Source organism: Crotalus tigris, unplaced genomic scaffold, assembly GCF_016545835.1.
Source record: "Crotalus tigris isolate CLP2741 ecotype Arizona unplaced genomic scaffold, ASM1654583v1 scf7180000018925.3142382, whole genome shotgun sequence".
Classification (NCBI taxonomy): Eukaryota; Metazoa; Chordata; class Lepidosauria; order Squamata; family Viperidae; genus Crotalus; species Crotalus tigris.
Window position 1 is genome coordinate 2,156,399 of NW_024097278.1, and position 22,972 is coordinate 2,179,370.

The following is a 22,972-nucleotide window of genomic DNA, read 5'->3' on the forward strand; positions in this document are numbered from 1 at the left end:
ATTTCAGCCCTGGAAAGAAATCTGATTGTTATGCAACCCCACTTCATATGATAACAGATTAGAATTGGTAGGAAATGATATTATTAAAAAAAGGCTATAATGCAGCAGATTTTATGATTGTCCTTCAGAGTTTGATGTGGAAAAGATGACCTTTCAAAACACTTCTTTATATCATTAGCTTTATTGCCCATGGAGTGGCTCATAAAATTACAGAACATCATTAGTTTTATGATGTATTGCACAAGAAGCAAATTTAGCTATCCAAATGGATTTTACATGATCCAAACAAGAAAGGGATGTTCTAATAAGAATAAACAGACTAATGCTTGTTTTATGATATATCTCACAAAAATATGTCCGTTCTTCCTTTGAGTATTCACGATGTTGGAACTATTTATTTCCTTAAGGGGGTGATACATTCCTTGGATTTTACATCTTTCTCAAGTCTCCCAGAGGGATGAATCCAATTTTTGATACTCTCTTCCATTTCCATAGCCTCCATCTCTGGCTGATTCTAATATTGAGAAATTTAGAATAGAAAAAAAAATGTTGGAAACCTGTGTGGGCAGATGCAGTAGAAAGCAGAATAAATTATTTGAAACCCTCTTTTTTCATGTCCATGCCCTCACAAGTGGTTTTCATTTATCTGGTCAATGCAAAACACAGACATGCACGCAGCCAAGTCATGCATTAAAGACGTGTAAATCCAAGTCATTCCTATAAGAGGGATGTATACAATTGTCTTTTGAAAGATCTGCTAGGATAAAGAAAGCAAATGAGGAGACGGGTCATCTACAAGATCCAGAGAGCCTTTTCATGAAGGATCAATTTTATGGAGGTTATAAACATAACACTGCTGAGACAGAGATAATTTGGAATAGCTTTGGAATTCGGCCAAAGGATTGTAGGATCATGGAAGACTGGTGCTGGTTTCAGACTAGCCAAGAAATGAGAATTGAGAGAAGATCTCAAGTTTGAATGATCTCAAGATTTGGTTCCTTTTCCAAAATGGTTTTGTTGTTGTTCAATCACTAAGTCATGTCTGACTCTTTGTGACCCCATGGACCATTAAGAGTAAGAGTTGAAAGACAATTCAACTTTGGGTGTGGCCATAGTCCAAAGTTAGGGAACATCTATTCTTTCATTCTTTGGTAGTCTTCCTTCCTTCCTTCCTTCCTTCCTTCCTTCCTTCCTTCCTTCCTTCCTTCCTTCCTTCCTTCCTTCCTTCCCTCCCTCCCTTCCTCCTTCCCTCCCTCCCTCCCCCTTTCTTCCTTCCTCCCTCCCTCCCTTCCTTCCTCTTTCTTTCTTTCTTTCTTTCTTTCTTTCTTTCTTTCTTTCTTTCTTTCTTTCTTTCTTTCTTTTTCTTCCTTCCTTCCTTCCCTCCCTCCCCCTCCTTTCTTCCTTATTCCCTCCCTCCCTTCGCCTTCCTTCCTTCCTTCCTTCCTTCCTTCCTTCCTTCCTTCCTTCCTTCCTTCCTCCCTCCCTCCCTCCCTCCCTCCCTCTCCCAGGCAGAAACTGCATGGAATGAATCAATCATACCAGAAGTTTGAATTTAACCAGCTAAGGGGTGGGCTAGTTAAACTCTCCATCATAAAACACAGGTATCCAAACAAAATCATTAATAAAACTTGACAGGACTGCAATCTATGCATAGTTATGTGGTGCTTACTCTTGGCGGCACAAGGTCAACTTGTAAAACACATTCAGCAGTAACTAAACTGTCGCCTTTATGAAATGCAAACAATCTTCCAATCAAGGATTGCCATTGAGCACAGAGTAAAAGGCGAAGGTTCTCCTGTTCAGTCTTGTCCACTGCTAGGGAGGGAGTAGTTCTCATCTCTGTTTTTTGGCCAAGGCAGCTAGCTTGTTTGATGATATTTTCAAAGGCCAGCATGGCTATACACCAAAGGTGCACAAAACACTGTTACCTTCCCACCAAAGTGGTACCCATTAATCTACTCGCATTTGCATGCTTTCCAACTGCTGGGTGGGCAGAAGCTGCAGGAAGGAACGGGAGCTCACTCCATTGCGTGTTGCTCAGGTCTTGAACCTGGGCGGTCAGCTCTCCAGCTGACAAGCACAGTGTCTCTAACCACTGAGCCATTGTGCCCCCTAGCATGGAATAGCACACTCAATAAAGGAGTGGAACGTTCAATTGTTGTTTGCAGTGCTTTTTTTCTAAAAAAAAAAAAAGGTGCTGGAACTCAGACAAGTCATACAACCTGCCTTGCCTACCCTATAAGGTTCCATCCCAAAAAGGTGCCGGAACTCCGTTCTGGGCGTTCTATGAGAAAAAAAGCCCTGGTTGTTTGGCTAATTCTTCCTTCTCTGGGTTCCTCTGGGTGCATTTGAAAGCCTTTGACCATCTAACCCACTTACCAAAGCAACTGGGGTGGGCATTGGTGGAGGACATCCTAGGCTCGGCTCTGGACGAAATCTCCAAATTGTGATTTTCTAGGATGAACTCAATTATTGTGTTCACCCGCTACCCCAAGCTATAGCTTGTTTAATAAATTGGCTGGATTCCCATGACGGGGTAAGTGAAAATCAAATACATCCCACCGCTGCTTAGTGCAATGTCTGCAATTATCAGAAGTGTTCAAGTTCCATTTTTCAGGCTCTTTGCTTAGAATTGAAATACTCTCTATCCTATCGTTAAGCAGTGGAGAAACACTTCCATAGCCCCATTCAAGTCCCTAGGAGAATTGTCTAGTGGATGCCTGATAAAACAGATGATTTGAGTTAAATAGCTCGGAGCCACATCCAGTTGTCAATAAATAATGGTCTTGGCAAGCAAACATCCCTGCCTGTAACTATTGTGGACTTTAGGGCTATTACTGTAAAAATAAGCTGATGCCAGTAGAAGGCAATGATCTAGTGCAGGGGTAAACAACCTTGGCTCTTTTATGACTCGTGGACTTCAACTCCCAGAATTCCTGAGCCAGCCATGCTGGGGGGAAAGGGAGAGGTTTCCAAGCTGAGCCATTCTGGCTCAGGAATTCTGGGAGTTGAAGTCCACGAATCATAAAAGAGCCAAGGTTGCCTACCCCTGATCTAGTGGGTGTCTGGATGCTTTTATCACAGGTCTGGAATCACCAGTGGGCTCCATTTTTGTGTTTGTAGAACAGTGATCATCCAGCTGAGCCTTAGCTTCTCAGAGGAAAATAGGCACAAATCTCCTTTGTTAACAAAAACAAGTTTTCAGGTTAAGTTCTAGTTTTGATGACTAGAAAGGTAATGTTCAGTGAAGCCCTTCAAGTAATTTGTCACTGCAGTTTTCTAAGAGATCCTTTTTAGTTTCCATGACTGTCAAACCTGCTGGTCCCTGGAAGTCTTTCATCCTATGATCAACCAGACTTGGTCCTTGCTTGGCTTAATAACCCATTGGCTACTATAGACCCCTGGTGTGAATTTAATTCACAGCTAATTTTGAATTAATTTTGAATCAAACAGCTAATTTATGCTGTCAAGTAGGGTTTACCGTGTGCTAAATTCAGAAATTGTGAAATGAGGGTGCAGTCTAATGAATTCTTCTTTAGGAGTAAATCGGATTGAACTCCGGCTTACTTTGAAATAACCACATATAAAGTTAATGTAATTTCTCAATTCTTTTCCATATCTACTGCAAATCTAGATCAATCTGAAGCACCAGTTTAATCTAGAAACCAGAAGTTGCTATTTTTATACAGAAAGGAAAGTTTCGTTGAGTTAAGGCTGCCTCCTTCCAAGGAAATGTTGGTAGGATTGCAGTCGGATTTAGTTGAGGCCAAACCTCGGGTTGATGGAAGAGGACAAATGCCGTTTCGAATCTATGGGTGAAAGATCAAAATTAGACATGTAATAAGAAAACAAGCCATATTTCTATTCACAAGGAAATTTCTTTGACAGCAGCTAAAGTACAGGTTCAGTTCCTGGAATATAAATATAAAGCGAGAGAAAACACATCAATTTTGGAATTGAGGACTACTATTCATCCATCCATCCATTCCAAAGACTCACCAATCTCTTTGTTGACAAAGAGCCTTATTGGAGCCACCACTCTCTATGTGAAACAGCTGCAAAATCATTTATCAGTTTATCCTGAAGGATGATAAACACTAATAATTTTCAGGAAAGTTATCTGTCTTTGCTTTTACTGCCAGTCACTGATTCTAGCTTTCAAAGCTGCAGTACATTGTTCCTTCCTTCCTTCCTTCCTTCCTTCCTTCCTTCCTTCCTTCCTTCCTTCCTTCCTTCCTTCCTTCCTTTTCCCTCCCTCCTTCCTTTCTTTCCTTCCTGCCTCCCTCTCTTCCTCCCTCCCTCATCTCTCATTCCTTTCTCCCTTCTTTCTTCCTTCCTTCCTTCCTTCCTTCCTTCCTTCCTTCCTTCCTTCCTTCCTTCCTTCCTCCCTCCCTTCCTTCCCCCCTTCCCCCATCCCTCCCTCATCCTTCCTTCCTTCCTTCCTTCCTTCCTTCCTTCCTTCCTTCCTTCCTCCCTCCCTTCCTTCCCCCCTTCCCCCATCCCTCCCTCCCTCACTTCCTTCCTTCCTTCCTTCTTCCTTCCTTCCTTCCTTCCTTCCTTCCTTCCTTCCTTCCTCCCTCCCTTCCTTCCCCCCTTCCCCCATCCCTCCCTCCCTCATCTCCTTCCTTCCTTCCTTTCCTCCCTCCCTCCCTCATCTCATTCCTTCCTTCTTCCCTTCTTCCTCCTCTCATCTCCTCCCTCCCTCCTAAATGACGCCATTGAAAAGAAATGACAGAGAAGCCAAAATGATACAAAAGCATGATGAAGGCATTTACATAATCTTGCTGGTAGATGGGGTTGTTATTAGTTTGTTTGTTTAACAAATTTATATAGGTTACATTGGGGTTTAAATGCTTACAACATTTAAAAGAAGAATTGTTTTACAGTGGGTGCTGTTCTACACATGGATATAACTTTATGTACTTCATTTTAAAAAAATCTCTTATTGCTTGATAGGCTTTATTGCATTTTAAACAATATAAATGGTATTTTAATATTCTATACTGCCCTGTGATCATGGCATGACAAGCAGAATTGAAACCATTTAATTACTCAGTCTGTGGCATGCCTATTCTGTATCTTTCCACTAAGGTTCTTTATTAAAGAATGTTATTACATTGGATTCCTTTTTCACAGAGTTCTGAGTGTGAGGTTACATCACTTACCCCATTTACCACATCTTCAAAACTTCAGGCTTTTATTAAGTCCTGGCCCTGGAGAGAAAAAAAATGATTTTAGTTTTTGCCCTAGGAAAATAATATTCAGGATGATGGTAACTGCAACCAGAGTTCTTGTGAGGGATTGTGTGGTAACAGTTGCTCCATTCACAAATGCTTCATAATTTAAATAAGCTAAAAGTACTTGATTAACATAATCACATTTCTCATCCAGAATAAATACCCATAACTGACCACAATTGTATTGAGGGGTCCTTGGTGCTCTATGGGCTTGGTGGGTTTTTGTGCAGACGTGTCATGACCCAAACCAGATAACATCATCTGTGCTAGACTAATTTGGGTTATGAAATATCTGCAAAAAAACAGTCAAGTTCAGAGAACACCAAGGATCCCACAGTCCTCGTCCTCGTCCTCGTCCTCCTCCTCCCCCTCCTCCTCCTCCTCCTCCTCCTCCTCCTCCCCCATTCCCTTCTAGCACTGATGATGTTACCTATTTGGTTAATGAAACATCTGCAAGAAAACAATCAATGTCAGAGGGCACCAAGGACCCCTCATTTCCACCCTGAACTACAGATATTTTCTTTTATTGGTATAATCACACTAATTTAGTAGGGGGAAAAATCAACTGCACAATATAGTGCATGTTCACTTGTAGATAAGATCTAGACCAGACATGTCAAACACAAGGCCCGGGGGCCGGATGCGGCCCGCAAAGTGGTTTCATGTGGCCCGCGAAGCCATCCTGGAAACAGTGAGGGAATGGCCCCCGCTGCCTTGGCCCTGGCCCAGGCCGGCCGGGAGCCAATGTATAATTTTATGGTGGCCATCTTGGCACTTGCCCCAGTGGACCATGCCTTGGCACTTGCCCCAGTCCCACTCCCTTCTGCCAGAGACCCTCAGATCTATCCCACTCCTGCCCAGGTCCCCACAGGCACCCTTGACGCGAATGATGTAGAGCTGGCCACAGCCACCCAGTAGGCCACACCCACTCCATCCACGCCCACCTAGTAGGCCGCACCCACCCTGGCCACACCCACCTGGCCCCCTGAGGGCAACCTCAATGCTGATGCGGCCCTCAATGAAATTGAGTTTGATACCCCTGTGCTAAGGCCTCTTGATTATATTAAATGAGCTGTGTTAAAAACAACTCACAGGATGCTGTTTTTTTTTTTTTTTTTAAGAAGATGGGAGATAAAATGCAAACTTCTTCTGAGTTAGAAAAGCAAGCCATGGTAGCAATGCCCCCCAAATCTGATCTTTTTCCTATCAGTGCCATGAAACCCTGCTTTTCTTCCAGAATGCAAAAACAGGGAAGCAGCTTTGAAAAAAAAAAGTTGTTTCTTCACCTTTCTTACTAACTTGGAGCTGGATTGAAATGATATGTTTATGGCATGCTGAAGATAGTTTGTTTGGCAAATTGAAAAAGGGATTTGCTGGCAAAAAGAAAAGAAGATTAAAACTGATAACATTTGTGAAGATGAGTATCTCAGACCATATATGTACTAAGAAAAAGTTAAAAACTTGGCAAGTTCAGAATCTTAATGTTTCCCGGTTTAGAGCTGACGTATTCTGCCAGAGACCCTGCCAGAGACCCTCAGGTCTTCTGCCAGAGACCCTCAGATCTGTCCCACTCCTGCCCAGGCCCCCACAGGCACCCTTGGCGCGAATGATGTAGAACTGGCCACGCCACACCCACTCCATCCATGCCCACCCAATAGGCTGCACCCACTCTGGCTACACCCACCCGCCCCCCCAGGGCAACTGCAATGCTGATGCGGCCCTCAGGGAAATTGAGTTTGACACCCCTGATCTAGAACATTCAGCAAGACTTCTAAACATGTTTTAAGTGTAAACCTCCTATTTAATCCTTTTTTCAAAACCTCTTGCTGCTGGTGCTATCTAGTTTTGGCCAGATTGTGGCTGAAAATCCACAAAGCTGGGACCAGCAGAAACATCCAGATTAAGTCACAACCACAAATATAAACTGCTTATTTAAAAAAAAAAAAGATTATTGTCTCTGGAACAGGAAGATAAGCTTGGGAGTAACAGAGAATCATGACCAGTCTCAACAAATTAGATCTATCACACTCTTAAACACCATTCCTGGGCAATATGCCTTGCTGTGTTGATTTGTGCTTAAGTCTGCAGCTTTCCGGGCAAATCTGATTTCCAAATTGTTGCGTCCTTGGCGGGAAAACAGACACGAGAAGCAGCTGGAGTTCTCAGGTTCTTTTATTCAGCGTTCAGCTTACAGGAAGATGGCTTCAGCTCAGCCCAAACGCCTCACAGCCTCTTATATAGGCAACTCCCGGGTAAATGGGTTACTTTTCCCGCGCCAGCACCCGCGCATGCGCACGGCGCTGGCGACAGCCTGTCTGGTCCCGGGCAGCTGTGCACCTGCCCGGGACTGCCTGCAAACGCCCGAGCCGTTTGCAAGGCTCGGGACATAACACCCCTTTCCCCCGGGCTAAAACTACTATCAACATACAACATTTATTTTACACGACAATTTGCTCCCCAGTGTTCCCACTGTTTACTGGCTTCTGTCTTGCCAACAATGTTATGTAATCTTCTAGGTACTTAGGAGATTTCTTTGCTCTCTGTGACCTTCTTAGCTCTGGGTTACTGTCATAAGTCCCCTGACTGGAGGGAGGCATGAGCCTGTTCTCTCTACTGTGCCCTGGTGTCTTCCAAGGACTGTGCCCCGATGCCTGGCCTGCTTGCTTGCCCACCGGGCTCGTCAGGCCAGGGCTTCTGTTGCTTTGTGACCTGGTTGTCCTACCTAGCTGTAGACCCTCAGGCCCCTTGAAGTGATAGCCACTGCTGGGAGTCTCTGTAGAACCCCCTAGGTCAGTCCAAGACCTGTCAGGAGGCTGTCTATTCCCTGAACCCCATTCTGTGTTTGGGCTCGTGTGGGTTTCTGTACTCTCCCAAAACTCAGGTGTCCCCTGATTGGTGCTAGGGGTGTTGTAGTCGGGACTTGGTTCCTCGACTAGCTCTGTGTATGTTTGACCCCCTGTATGATTTGGGGTAAGGTCAGGCCAACCTTGGGAACTGTGTGCCAGCTCTCTTGCGGGGAATGATTTGTTGGGATGCCCCCGGGTATCCTCCGTTGCTGGAGTGCTGTGTGCGGTGTGTGGAAAGTGAGTATGCCCCCGGGGTAACTCCCTGGCTGGAGTAGGCGTGAGTGCCTGTTGTGTGGGTAAGCTCCAAGACTTCCTTTTCGGAGCAATTGCAGAATCTTGGGACGAGCCGTTTGGGGCTCCCTCAGTGGCGATGGGCAGTAGCTCTTGCCCTTCCCTTTGCTCCAAAGGGTCCCCCTCCCCCCCTGGAAAAGACCCAGGAGTTTCAGCAGAAAAGTCCCGCCTAGAGCGGAGTTGGTCGATGTGCCGACGCAGGACACGACCGGTGTCCAGGGCAACCTCGTAGGAGAGAGGACCTGTGATCCTGGACACAGAAGCGGGGACCCATGTAAGACCAGGCCCGTAATTGCGAGCCCAAACCGGGGCACCCACAAGTAGTTGTCTAGGTGCCCTAGGATGTGAGGTAGATGAAGGCAGTCTGTCCGGACGCAACCGGTCAAGTCTAGTAGTAAGTTGGCGCCCCCAACGAAGTTCAGCTGGACTTCTCCCTGTAGAAGTGGACGGTGTGGTGCGATAAGAAAGGAGAAAGTCAGCCAACCTGTGATGCCAGTCCCCGTAGGTGAGTCTCTTCAAGGCGTCCTTTGCGATGCGCACCATGCGTTCAGCCATACCGTTGGTGGATGGGTGAAAAGGCGCAGATGTGGCCTGACGAATCCAGGTTTGCCTGTAAGAAAGCTTGGAATTCGGAGAGAGAGTGAATTGAGGGCCAGTTGTCATGACACAATGACAGATGGAGCCCGTGTGCATGGCAAAAAATCCCCCTCAATTACCTGAATAGTCTTTGCAGTGGTGGTGGACGAGACAGGCACAACCTCAAGCCATTTTGAATGGCTGTCAACAAGGACCCAGAAGAACTGGCCCTGAAAGGGCCCAGCGTAGTCAATGTGCACCCTAGACCATGGGGACTGTGTTTCCTCCCATTTATGCACAGGAGCTTGGGGCATCTCTGGGCGAGATCGTTGGCACATGTGGCATGCGTGTACCTTAGCCTCAATATCTTTATCTAAAGCAGGCCACCACAAGTGGCTGCGTGCAAGAGCCTTCATGCGAAACAATGCCAGGATGACCCTCGTGGAGGGATTCTAAGACCCTAGTCCTCATTGAGGTGGGAATGACAACTCTGTTTCCCCAAAGCAAACAACCCTGAGAAAGGGACAATTCGTTCCTTTTGGACCAGAAACTCTGAAACTCAGGACTAGGGCAGTGCTCAGGCCACCCGGACAGGACCCAGGAGCGGACACGTGAAAGTGTGTGATCTGTACCTGTTTCAGCGGTAACATCCCTGGCACTAAGAGGGAGCTCGGGCAAGGCTTGGATTGATAGAATGTTGACAGCTGGCGCGGGGTCAGCTTCTACTACTGGCAGAGGCAATCTACTGAGGCCATCAGCATGGCCCATTTCTTTCCCAGGCTTGTGGAGTAATGAAAAATCATATGCAGACAAGAAAATAGACCACCTAAGCATTCTAGGGGAAATGATGTGGGGAGTCTGCTTACGTGTGGTAAACAGTCCCAGCAGAGGCTTATGGTCAGTGAAGACCGTGAAATGCCTGCCATATAGAAAATCGTGGAATTTTTTAATTCCAGCAACAACAGCCAGAGCCTCCCTGTCTATCTGAGCGTAGTTGCGCTCGGCAGAAGACAATGTTCTGGAGTAGTATGCAATAGGAACCTGAGTTCCATCAGACCTGAGGTGACTCAGGACAGCTCCAACCCCGTAGGGGGATGCATCACAAGCGATGCACACAGGGAGAGACTCGTTGAAATGTGCAAGAACACTGTTAGAAGTGAGCAAGGCCTTGACTTCTTTAAAGCAAGCCTCATGTGCTTGTGACCACAGCCACACAGCTTGTTTGTCTAGTAGCCTGTGAAGAGGCTCAGCTACACTAGCTTTATGTGGAAGAAAAGAATTGTAGAAATTCAGGAGGCCTAGAAGGCCTGAAGTTCGGCCTTAGACTTTGGCCTGGGTGCTTCTAAAATAGCAGTTAGTTTGGATTCAGCAGGATGAATCCCAGCAGCATCAATTTTGAATCCCAGAAATTCAGTAGAAGGCACCCCAATCTTGCATTTGTCTTTTCTGAGCTTAAGGCCTGATTTCCTGAATCTTAACAGGACAGCCCTAAGCCTTTCAGCTAGAATGTGTGTGGAGTCTCCTGCAATCAAGACATCGTCAAAGTAGGGGCAGACCCCTGGTATACCTCGTAGTGTGTTTTCCATTACGCTTTGGAAAATCCCAGGAGCGACATTCACTCCAAACTGCAGCCTTTTTACCTTAAAGGCTCCCCTGTGGGTCACAATAGTCTGAGCTATGGCAGCATCATTATCAACAGGCAGCTGTTGATATGCTTGAGCTAGGTCAAGCTTTGCAAAAACACGCCCCCCCTTGAGAGAGGCCAGGATGTGACTGACCACAGGAACAGGATAGGCATGTTGCTGCAATGCCTTATTGAGTGTGCATTTGTAATCAGCACAAATGCGAATGTCCCCATTTGCCTTTAGAGGCGTGACAATGGGGGTCTCCCATGGGCTGGAATCAACAGGTTCTAGGATTCCTTGTTGGATTAGTTTGTCTAATTCAGTGTCAATCTTACTTTTTAAAGCAAAAGGGACCCTTCTTGCTTTAATCCTAATGGGAGTGACAGTGGGGTCTAGCTTTAAGGACACAGGTGGTCCTTTGAATGTGCCCAGCTGGGGGCTGAAAACATCTGCAAATTCCTTGCAGACTTCCTGTAGGTCGAGTGTTTGTAAGCTGTTGAGTCCTGTGACGTGTATCCCCAGGGCCTCAAACCAATCGAGTCCTATGAGACTCGTTCTTTCACCCCCTACTACTAACAAGTCTAGTGGACCTTCAAAACTCTTGTATTGCACGTTAAGGGTGGCCTCCCCCTTAACACACACTCTTGAGTTCTGAAAATCAGTTAATACAATATCAGAAGGCCTTAACTTGGCCTTAGTCCCACTACTGGAACAAATCTTCCTAAATGTATGCAATGAAATGATGGAAAGGGCAGACCCTGTGTCTAGTTCCATAGATAATGGAACCCCTTGTAGCTTCACGTTGAGTGACAGCTTTTTCTTCATGGGCTTGTGTGTGCCTGTCCTACAAATGTTTCTACGCGAAGCGCAAAAACCTACCCTATTCTGGCTGGGGACTCTGGTACCCTTCAGGCGTTCTTCTTGAGGTTGTGCCTTTCGTCGGCCCAGACACACAGCTGCAATGTGCCCTTGTTTGCCGCATGCCCGGCAGGTAGCGGAGCGGAACTTGCAGTCGGTTCTCCTGTGGCGACCTCCACAGCCGATGCACTTGAGCGGAGCTGAAGAGCTTTCCTTCTGATTTTCTCCCTTCGCGGGGTGTAGACGGTCGACTTCTTCGTCCGGATCCTCCTCGGAGTTTCGTCGGACGTCTTCTTGGTGCACGGACGCACCCTCTGCACTGCTTCTGATCGGCCGCATGTTCTTGACGGCGCCGCCTGCTGCTTCTTCCGCGGTGGCTTCCCTTAAAGCGTCTTGGAAGGATAATTCTTCCTTAGCGAAAAGTCTCTGTTGTAGCTCTCGATGCCTCAACCCGCACACGAATCGGTCCCTCAGTCGTTCCTCGAGGTCCTTGAACTCGCAGGGCTTGGCGGCCTTCCGTAACGCGGCGATGTACTCCTTGGCTGACTCCCCGGACCGTTGATCCCTCTGCTCGAAGGTGTGGCGCCATGAGATAACGGACACCTTGGGGTGGAAGTGGTCCTTCAGCAGCTTCTTCAGGTCTGCGTAGCTTACAGACTCTACTGGAACAGGTGCTGCAAGGTTTTCTGCGATTTCGAAGGCGTCTTGGCCGCAAGCGCAAAGCAGGGTGGCAGCCTTCAAGCTATCTTCCCTCACTTGGTTTGCCTTGAAGTAGTTCTCCATTCTGGATACGTAGGACTCCCACCGCTCTGGATGTGAGACGTCGAATTCCGCAAGCCTTCCGATTTTCGCCATCTTCGGATCTTCAGGAGACGGGTCTATCAGCCAGCCTACCCCCGAATGCGCACTGGATTGGCGGGCAGCTGCTGAGTCAACACCGTTCCTCTTCCGCCGCTCAGGACTCCTTGGGTAAGCTTACACTTTTTCCTTTCCAGGTAGTGCAAGGCATCCCACCTTCGTCGCCAGTGTTGCGTCCTTGGCGGGAAAACAGACACGAGAAGCAGCTGGAGTTCTCAGGTTCTTTTATTCAGCGTTCAGCTTACAGGAAGATGGCTTCAGCCAGCCCAAACGCCTCACAGCCTCTTATATAGGCAACTCCCGGGTAAATGGGTTACTTTTCCCGCGCCAGCACCCGCGCATGCGCACGGCGCTGGCGACAGCCTGTCTGGTCCCGGGCAGCTTTGCACCTGCCCGGGACTGCCTGCAAACGCCCGAGCCGTTTGCAAGGCTCGGGACATAACACAAATGACACATTTCCAGAGAAAAACTGCAATTGCCCAGAGGAAGGGGGATAGGCAAGACCCTGATATTTCAATCTGGAAATAAAACGAAGGTCAGCCTGAGGTCTAGTTAATCAAGTGCAAGCCGAGAGAATGCTCTATTATCAGGTTCCTGATGCTTAATTAAAACTGGAGCTTTGGTGAAATTAGCTGCACCCCGTCTTATTTATTCAAGAAATATTTACTCATGTTTTTACTAAACTTGGGGGGGGACTGTTTGACGGACTGACAATTGAGAGTTGACTCCCTGCACAAGGATTCTCTTGACTTCTGGGAGGGGGGCACTTATGCTGGTACCCCGGGCATGGGTAATCTTAACCCAGTCCAGATCTGGATTTGGATAACTTTCACAGTGTGAATTAATTCTTCAACGTGAAACAGTGTACTTTCATTTAGAATTCTTTATTGGCCAAGTGTGATTGGACACACACTGTCTCCAGTGCAGAAGTTCAGGGTATATAGAAACAACAAGTGATAATCATAATCATAAAATACAATCATCATGAATCATAAATACAATACACAGTGATAGTCATAAGGTACTAAAGCAATAACATAAATCATAATAGGATACTAAATAAAGGCAATCAGCATAAATCATGAAATACAGCAACTGTCAACGCTCCTAACATCGGATGTTTTTGCATGGACAACAGATGGAAATGTAGCCATCTTTTCCCTTTCGCTTTTAGAGTTAGATGATGCTGGGAGGGGGGATGTGAATGGGAGTCCAGCTAACAACACTAAACCTAGCGTGAGAATCAAGGTTATTGAGCCCAGAGCTGATAAAGAATTGGCAGGCTGGAGAGCTGGATAGGAAGCCTGCACTTCAAGCTAATTGGGGAATGTGATTTATGACTGTCAATTGGAGGAGGGAATTGTGCTTTGATATTATGTGCCCAGGGGAGGGGAATTCAGTTTTTGGCTTTGATTATGTAGTGCCGATATTATGCTATTCGAATAAAAGATCCTTTAAGGTAAACAATGCCTCGAAGTTCTTTTGAAGAGTTTCATCTATTGGAACCATAACAGCAATGTTATAGTCCTAAGAATCTAAAGAAATAGATTAGGTTATAGGTAATAGGACAGCTGAAAAGGATAATAAGTAATACAGCTCTACAAGGTGGTTTGACATCCCAGGGCATGGACCGTATAGTGGGAATTAGTTGCTTAACAGAGTGATAGCATGGGGGGGGGGACTGTCTTTGTGTCTGGTTATTTTGGCGTGCAATGCCCTATAGTGGCTGTAATGTATTGGCCACAACTGTTTTAAATCACTTGCTTAATGTCTGACCTACATTGCTGTATTGTTTAACAGTTGCTGTTACTGAAAGCCAGATAATGAGGTTTGGGGTGGGAAACTGTTACTTTAAACTTATTAATTGCCACCTAGAGGCTAACTGTATAAATAGCTGTGCAGCAGCCTTTAGGGGTGGTTCTGTTCTGAGTTAATAAACTTGTTGTTGTTTCAACACTCTGCCTCATTCAATGCCTAAAGAACCGAAAATATAACAGTGGCGTCCTGAGGGGAGGAGTTGAAGCAGTTTATGTCCAGGATGTGAGGGATCTGTAGATATTTTCTCAGCCCTCTTTCTGGCTCCTGTATTGTACAGGTCCTCAATGGAAGGCAGGCTAGTTGCAATTATTTTTATACATCTAGTATCCAGCTGACCTTGATTAATCTTGAAAAAAGCTAAGCCGATTGAGGGTCACCTGGGAAGATGGCGTTCTCTAAGCACGTCTGTAATATTGCCAAGAAAATTAGAATAGAATAACAGAGTTGGAAGGGACCTTGGATGTCTTCTAGTCCAACCTTCTGCTCAGGCAGGAAATTGTATACCATTTCAGACAAATGGTTGTCCAATCTCTTCTTGAAAACTTCCAGTGATGGAGCATTCACAACTTCTGGAGGCAGTTGTTCCACTGATTAATTGTCAGAAAGTTTCTCCTTAGTTCTAGGTTGCTTCTCTCTTTGGTTAGTTTCCATCCATTGCTTCTTGTCCTGCCTTCAGGGGCTTTGGAGAATAGCTTGATTCCCTCTTCTTTGGGGCAGCCCCTGAGATATTGGAACACGGCTATCATGTCACCCCTATTTGGACAGACCCATTATATGGACAGGCCCATGAAGTCACTCGAGTTGAATCTGAGTCAAAAGTCATCTCAAAGGAAATGTCTGTTTATTGTATCAAGGGAGACTGGCACATGGCCTTCAAAGTCTTGAATTCCTGAAGGTTGTCATGATGTAAAACACTTCCCATCATAAGATTAGGGCTAAACGATCTCATAGGAAGTGGAACAATGTCTTCTTTTCTTGAGAGTTGTTTTAATAATTTTTTTTATTTTTTATTTTTCCAAACTCTCCCCCATACATATACCGTGATATTTATCAGATGTTAACATGCATTCTTTTTACATTCATATATAGGATACTTTTGATAAAATGAAATAAATACATACACATGACTTTTGGTGTTGCTCGCCCATTTCCCCTTTCACTGTATCCACACTCCTTCTTCTCTACCTTCTTTCTCCCTTTCTTCTCTTCCCTACTTCCCTCTTCTTCCTCTCCTCTTCTCTTTCCTTCATCACTCTCCTCCCCTTTCTCCCCACTTCTCCTCTTCTCCTCCAACCTTCCTACTTCCTTCTCCCCTCCTTTACTCTTTTCTCTCTCCTCTTCTTGAGAGTTGTTTTGCTCCTTCTGCAAACAGCTTTATTTTTACCTCTTTCACAGGAAATAAAGTAATTTAGTTAAAAAAATGTTTGAGGGGTAGCCTGGAGAGGATATTTTTCATTCCGGGAGATGGGCAGGTGGTCAATCTTCTTCCTTTTTTAGTTCTATATCCTCTTTTCCTTAACTATATATATATTAAAAAAAGGACTGTAAATTCAGCTGCTCAAAAGTGGGACTTTCCTGGATCTTTTTATTTTTTAATTTTAATTTTTCCTTTTTTCACTATACAACAAAAATAAAACTGAAAAATACATTTTTTCCCCTTAACAAAACTGTGTTATACATCTCCTATATATTATTTACAATTTATTTACATCAGTAATCATGTCTTTTTCTTTCTTTGTTCTAGCCAATCATAACATTTGTTCCATATTTCATAAAATTGTGTTGCCTCCTTGTCTTTTAATTCTAGCGTAAGTTTATTCATTTCCGCGCATTCAAGAATTTTGTATATAATCATCATTTGTAGGTATGTTTTCACCCTTCCAATACTGGGCATATACTATGCGGGCTGCTGTCAATATATGTATAATGATGTATTGGAGTTGTTTTTCCATCTTTAAATTTATTATACCCAAAAGAAATAGTTCCGGTTTGAATTCAATTTGCACCTTAGTTATCTCCTGTATCCAGTTCCCTATCCGTTCCCAATAGCTCTTTGCTTTGGGGCACAGCCACCACATGTGATAGAATGTTCCTTCCTTATTTTTACATTTCCAACATTCCGGATTCATATTTTTGTACATTTTGGCCAATCTCACCGGTGTTAAATGCCAATACATTTTGTATTGATTTTTCCTATATGCAGCTGACAGTGTCAGTTTGCAATTTATGTTCCATAATCTTTCCCATTCTTCCAGTTTTATATTTCGGCCCACATTTTATGCCCATGCTATCATTGGCCCTTTCACTATTTCTTCCTCCAGATCTACCTCTAATAAATATTTATAGGTTTTTGTTAAAATTTTTCCTTCCTTACCTGTTAAAATTTTATCCAATTGATGTGGGGGTCTGGCTTATTCCGTGCTCTTCCATATCCTTACTATGTTTAGATTTAATCTATAAGTATGGCCACCAATCTATGATTATTCCTGGATCTTACAGAGGCAAGAAGAACTCTGCGAATGAGTCAAAGGAGCACAAAAACATTGGTCAGAGTGTGTAACAATACATGTGATCATCTGATCACCACAAGGAGAAGAAATGGTAAGAAAAAAGAAAAAGCTGAAGGCATTGCAAATATGCATGCAGATATAGCTTTTTTAAAGGTTAATTTGGAGGGAAAGCAAAAGGACGAAGGCAGATACTTTTCAAATTGCAGTAATGATGAGATGGGATGGGGGTGGTTGGGGGAGGAGCATGCAGAAAGCTGCAGCTTTCCAGTTCAGTCTTGTGGATTTTTATTTTTTCCAGACCCCACTTAATGCTCAGTAAGTTTTATGCATGCCCTTTTCTTTCATTCTTTCCTTCATTCGGGATCCCATTTAATTTTTAATTTCATAACGGCCCCCAGTTCTATTTTTCAAACAAAGACAACGTATCAGACCATGGGATTTTATAGATGGCTGGATTTAATAACATATGCTTAATTTAAGAGAAAATTTTTACAAAATTTTTTATCGATGGCATCTGGATCCTAAAAAGTTGTCTTGTATGTATCCTAATTTACAGCCCAAATGTTGGAGATGTGATAGTTTGAAGGCTACTTATTTTCATATCTGGTGGACTTGTAAAAATATAAAAGCTTTTTGGATTAAGATTTGGTGGAACATTCAAAAGATTTTTAAGAGAAAGATAAAGTTTACTCCACAATTATTTTTACCAGGTGTTATTACAGATTGTGATACTAAAGAAGCTAATTGGATGTTGAATTTGATAACAGCAACAAGGTTATTGTTAGGGCAATATTGGAAGAAGGATTGCTTGCCTACTATAGAAGAATGGACGCTTAAAGTGTCAAACTTAGCAGAAATGGCTAAGATTTCTGCTTATTTGAAGGATCATTCACAAGAAAGATACATTTCGGTTTGGAGAAAATGGATAGATTATATTCAGAATAAATATGGGACTAAAAAGTTCCACTTAGTTTATGAGTAAATCTTAGAGTATTATTAATAGTTTATTATAATGGAATATTATTATTAGTATTAGTATTGTTTAACGATTTAGATATTGTATTGTTTAATAATTAGTTTAATAATTAGGATATTATGTTTGTTTATGTTTTTATTATTATTATTATGTTTACTTTTAATTTGTTTATATTTATGCTAAAGGGGAGTTAAAGCGCATTATGGACTTGGTTATTGATATAGTTGGTTAATGTTAGTTAGATTATGATTATTATAATTGTAACCTTGTATTCAGCTCTGGGAAATGGGGGAGGGAGAGGGGGGTTTAAGGTGGGTTGGTTTTGGGGTTTATATTGTAACTTTTATAAAACTCTTCAATTAAAAAAAAAGCCAACACAGTACTGGGCTGCATTAACAGAGGGATAGAATCAAGATCACGTGAAGTATTAATACCACTTTACAATGCCTTGGTAAGGCCACACTTTTAATACTGCATCCAGTTTTGGTCACCATGATGTAAAAAAGATGTTGAGACTCTAGAAAGAGTACAGAGAAGAGCAACAAAGATGATTAGGGGACTGGAGGCTAAAACATATAAGGAAAGGCTGCTGGAATTGGGTATATCTAGTCTAGTGGTGGCGAACCTAGGGCACAGGTGCCAGAGACGGCACTCAAAACCCTCTCTGTGCGCATGTGCACCATTGCCCCAGCTCTATGGATCTGTTTATGATCATTCATGATGAAAAAAAAAGTTCTGTGCAGGTTTTTTCAAGTACTTTACACACACACACACACACACACACACACACACACACAGACAGACCTGAATGCAAGCTCATGAAACACAGTATCGTATATGCCGACGTACAAGGCGACCTGGTGTATAAGATGACCCCCATCTTTATCGCCGAGCCGCATTTCTAGAACATCGTCTTATACGCCGGAAACTACCGGTATTTCCGGCGTATAAGATGACTCGGCGTATAAGACAACCCCCGTCTTTGGAGCCGATTTTAGTGCTTGCGGAAGTTGCCTTATACGCCGGCATATACGGTAAGTAGATAAGGACAAGTCTTCAGTTTTGCCTATCTGAAAATATAAGAATAAATTATAGTTCTGCTGATTAAAGAGAACAGATTACAGAAAGAAGATACCAGTAGTTATGCCATAACCCTAGAGTAAATGTCTAACTGAACTTAGAACAGTTATGATGATCAGAAGCTTCTTTATTATATTCTTTTTCTTTCTTTTCTGTTTTTCTTTCTTGCATTTTTAGCTCTGATTTCTTTCTTTTTCTTTTTTTTTCACTTGATATTAGTTTGAGTGCGTTTTTAACCTTTAAAAAAAACTTTCATATGATATTATACATAAAAGATGAAAATGTAAGAATAAATTGAGATTGTGTTTGTAGCTAGAAGGATTGTGTGGGAGGATCACAAGTTTAATATTAATTAAAATTGCTCCTTGGCTTTTTCACTGACAATTTTTTAAAATGTAAACATCCCATTGAAGTGAAACCATTTCAAATGAACTCTTTTTTAGATAAAATGAAAGAATGTCTCTTCTGTTGTATAAGATCCTCTTTTTTTAATGGTTCAAGCTTTATAGTTCTTCAGACAAATACATTCAGCACAATTAAACTGGAAGTAAGAGCTTTAGATTTTAATTAGCCCATAGGCCATATAAAAATATAGAATAAAACATAAAACGTTGTACAATAAAACCATACCTAAAAGTAGAATACAAGAAACAGATTAAGTGAAAACAAAAATAAAATAAGGAATATGACATCATGTTTCCCTGTCACCTCTACAATTAATCATGATCAGACCCACATATGTTGATCTCAATTGAACTCTTTTATTCAAACAAAAGGCTGTTTTATAAATGATTTTTGAACTCTGACTGCACATTAAATATTTTGTTTTAATATAAGGGTCCCAATTTTTTGTTTATCTAATGTGCAGTTCAAGATACTGAGCTCCCTTTTTCTTATATGAATAACAATCAAATAATGGGTTATATCTTCTGTCACTGGAATTCCACAAATGCAAGTCACGAATGAAGGCAAATATACGTGTCCCAGAATATTGTTGCAGGATCCAATCTCCAGCATGAGTCCAAAAACTCGGAAGACTAAACTTCTGGTTCCGGTGACTGGCCCAGATTGGATCCTGCCAATACACAGAGTTTGATGGACTAACTATAAAACTCAAATTCTGGATTGATTGTGAAGGTGTTTGAGAAGACTCTATCACTATGTGTTGCGTATCTGCATCATTTCATAGTTTGCCAAGATAGAGGGAGGAATCAAAAAAGGATAACCTGCCTTTTGGTCTTCCAGAAAGTTATAAATAAAATTTGGCTTTGGCGGTAAGCCTGGGGTCACCACTGGAAGTGACTGATGGGGTAAGGAGACCTCATCTCCATCCTGACCGCCTCTTAGTTCTGATTTCAGAATAATTTTAAAATCTTAATTTGTGTAATGTTTCCATATTTGAATTATTTTTCTACTTTTTTTTAAACTTGTAAGCATCCCAAAGTCATAAGGCAGATAGGTGGCATAAACATTACATAAATATGCCACCTATCTGGCATATTTTTGTAATGTTTATGCCGCCTATCTTCCTTATGACTTTGGGATGCTTACGAGTTAAAAAAAAAATTACATAGACTTCCGGTTTGCCATTGTGGCTGCCGCGGACACTGGAAGGCGAGCTCCGTCTTCCATGTTCAATTTCTTTCCACTGGAGGACCCTGGAAAGGGTCAAAAGTCACCCCATAGGGGTGATGAGCAAGGAGAGGACCCTCGCTTGATCTGGGGCAGTCCTCCAAACTGGTGGAAGAAAGACCGTCCATAGTAATACCGTTCATCACTAGGCTGCAGACAGCCGAAGTCAAACTCACCACCAAGCACTTCGAAAGCAACGTGGATGAAACTTGGTGAGATCTGATCTTCTCTTTATCCTAAGTATTTTTTTCCTGTAAAAGCTGCCCAAAGTATCTTTCCCCCTGTGAGGACAGAGGGAAGGGAATTTCTATCCCACCCTCTAAAAATAGCGGCAACTGACTTACCCAGAGAAATTAAAGCACTTAAAGAACATCTTTAATCTAATTGGATTTATATGTTCCTGAAACTTAGGGACCAAAAATTTTCTTATTTTTATTAGAGACTTTTGCTTTTATCCACAAAAAGGAAATAAAATGGGGAAAAGGATTATAAAAATTTTGGACTTAAAAAACTTTAAATGGCATTGGTGATATCTTGTGGTGAAGTCTGGTATTACAACTTGCTATTTCCTAAAAGAGACTTGGCTTGAAGCCCAGACTTTAGATAAGACTCTTTTGACCTTGACATCACCTGTGAGAAACTCAGCTGTAAAGAGAACATCTGGGCAGCATAACTGGCCTACATGAACTATGAATGTAAACCTTTCCTGTCTTTCAGAGTTATATGTGGGAAATTGCCTTTCTATCTCTTTATTTGAGGAACATTGGTTACTATATAAGATGATGAAATACCTTGGACTATAAAATCTTGCTTGACAAATGACTTCTACTATAAAGACTATCTATAAACATGTAAAACAGAGATCCCATACTTAGTTATAAAATTATTTTTAACATCTGATTTTAAAGTCTTCAACTTAACACATTATTAAAAGAATATGGATGAAGACCTGGAAAAGATCCCTTCCATGTTGAAAGCAATACATGAAACCATTCTTTCAGCTTGTGATAAAATAAGACCTAACATAAAAGAACAAGATGCCACTTAGATACACAAATCCAAACTTTGACTACAACCAGAGAACTAACAATGCAGAAGATAACAGAAGAAGTGGAACAATCAAATATTAAGACAGAGGACTCAATTGACCAACAAATACAGTTAATGAAAAATCCAGAAAACGGAGTTACAACACTGAAAATGGAAAAGACTTTCTATATAAATTAGAAGAAATTTGAGAAAGAACAGATTGAATGGAAGATAAACATATCAGGGCAATCATGAGGAATTGGAATAATAGGGAGACAACTTAATGAATACAAATGGACTAGTCCTTCCAAAAATATGGCAACTAAATAACTACTTTATTTCAAGTAACATATATAATAATAGAGGGAGATCCATTTGACAATCTAAAAGCACTGATATGGAAGGCTAGTTGGCAAAGGAAGAAAGCCAGAATAAGGCTGAAGAAAATTTGGGTTTTGATTTATTAGAGGGGATTTCATATTATTAATTAGAGGGTTAAAGGGAGAAGTTGAAATAAGGGGTATTTTGGTCATTAGATTTAAAATATTTGGAAATTAGTTGAAAATAAGGATTTTATCTGTTTAATATTTAAAAATTAGACTTAAAAGAAAAAAATAATCATTATGAATATGTTTGATTTATTGAGTAACCGAGGCAATATATATAATGGTTTTGATTTATTAAAGGGGATATTGTATTATTAAGTAGATGATTTAATATGGTGGGAAATAGATAACTTTTAGGAAATAGAACAAGACTATATTCAAATAGACAAAATGTGTATTTTGAATATTAGATTCTGTTATGAATTGAGATAAGGGAAATTTTGGTTACCTAAAGCCTGAAAATTATAAATATCAAATGTTAAATTGGAATGTTGATGGGAAACAAAAAATTGGGGAAAAATTAATAACAGGATATGGATTGTTTATGAAGATTAAATGTAAAAAGTAATTAAGATATGTACAAGCTAAAAATTTATTGATAAATGTAATAATGATGTTTTTACTGTTGATATTCAGTAATAAGAACTGCATTAGTTTAAATACGAGACAGTAGATGTTAAGGGAAAAAGAGAGGAAATATTTGATGTTGTAACTTGAGATTTGTACTAAAGAGTTTTATATGTTATCGAACTATTGATTAACCCAGCCACCACGTTATTTTTTAAATACTTAAATGTAAAATTGGAAAATTCATAAAATATTATTTAAAAAATTACATAAATAAGATAAGATATAAGATAAGATAAGATAAGGTAAGATAACCTTTATTGTCATTTTTATACTGTGGGCACAACGGCACACATCAAAAATGAAATTTAGTTGCCCGCTCTCAAAGTGAAACACATACATGACACACACCTAAACATACTATGAACAACATATGTATAGATCCACATCCCTACATATACGTAGCAAATAAATATTAAATATTGTCCATCTTGAATATATAACGGAAGGAGGAAGCTTGAGAGTTCGCAAGGTTAGTGCGAATAAATAAACTAAATAAATAAATGCCTATTGAAAAAAAGATGAGACTTTCAATTTCATCATTATTACTCTGTTCATTTTATCAACACACATAAACACCCCAGTGAATGCCTGCAGAAGCCTTACAATAATGATGTTTCTAA

At 41.8% G+C, this 22,972-nt stretch overlaps 1 long non-coding RNA gene across 1 annotated transcript; it reads right to left on the reverse strand.

The window, feature by feature from the left end:
• Nucleotides 1–200: 200 nt before the first annotated feature.
• Nucleotides 201–15,280, reverse strand: LOC120314445. The gene is made up of 3 exons (XR_005558433.1): nt 15,231–15,280; nt 5,166–5,213; nt 201–514 (listed from the first exon to the last, which is right to left on the reverse strand). It is a non-coding gene; the product is annotated as an uncharacterized LOC120314445 (long non-coding RNA).
• Between the last annotated feature and the right edge of the window lie 7,692 nt (nt 15,281–22,972).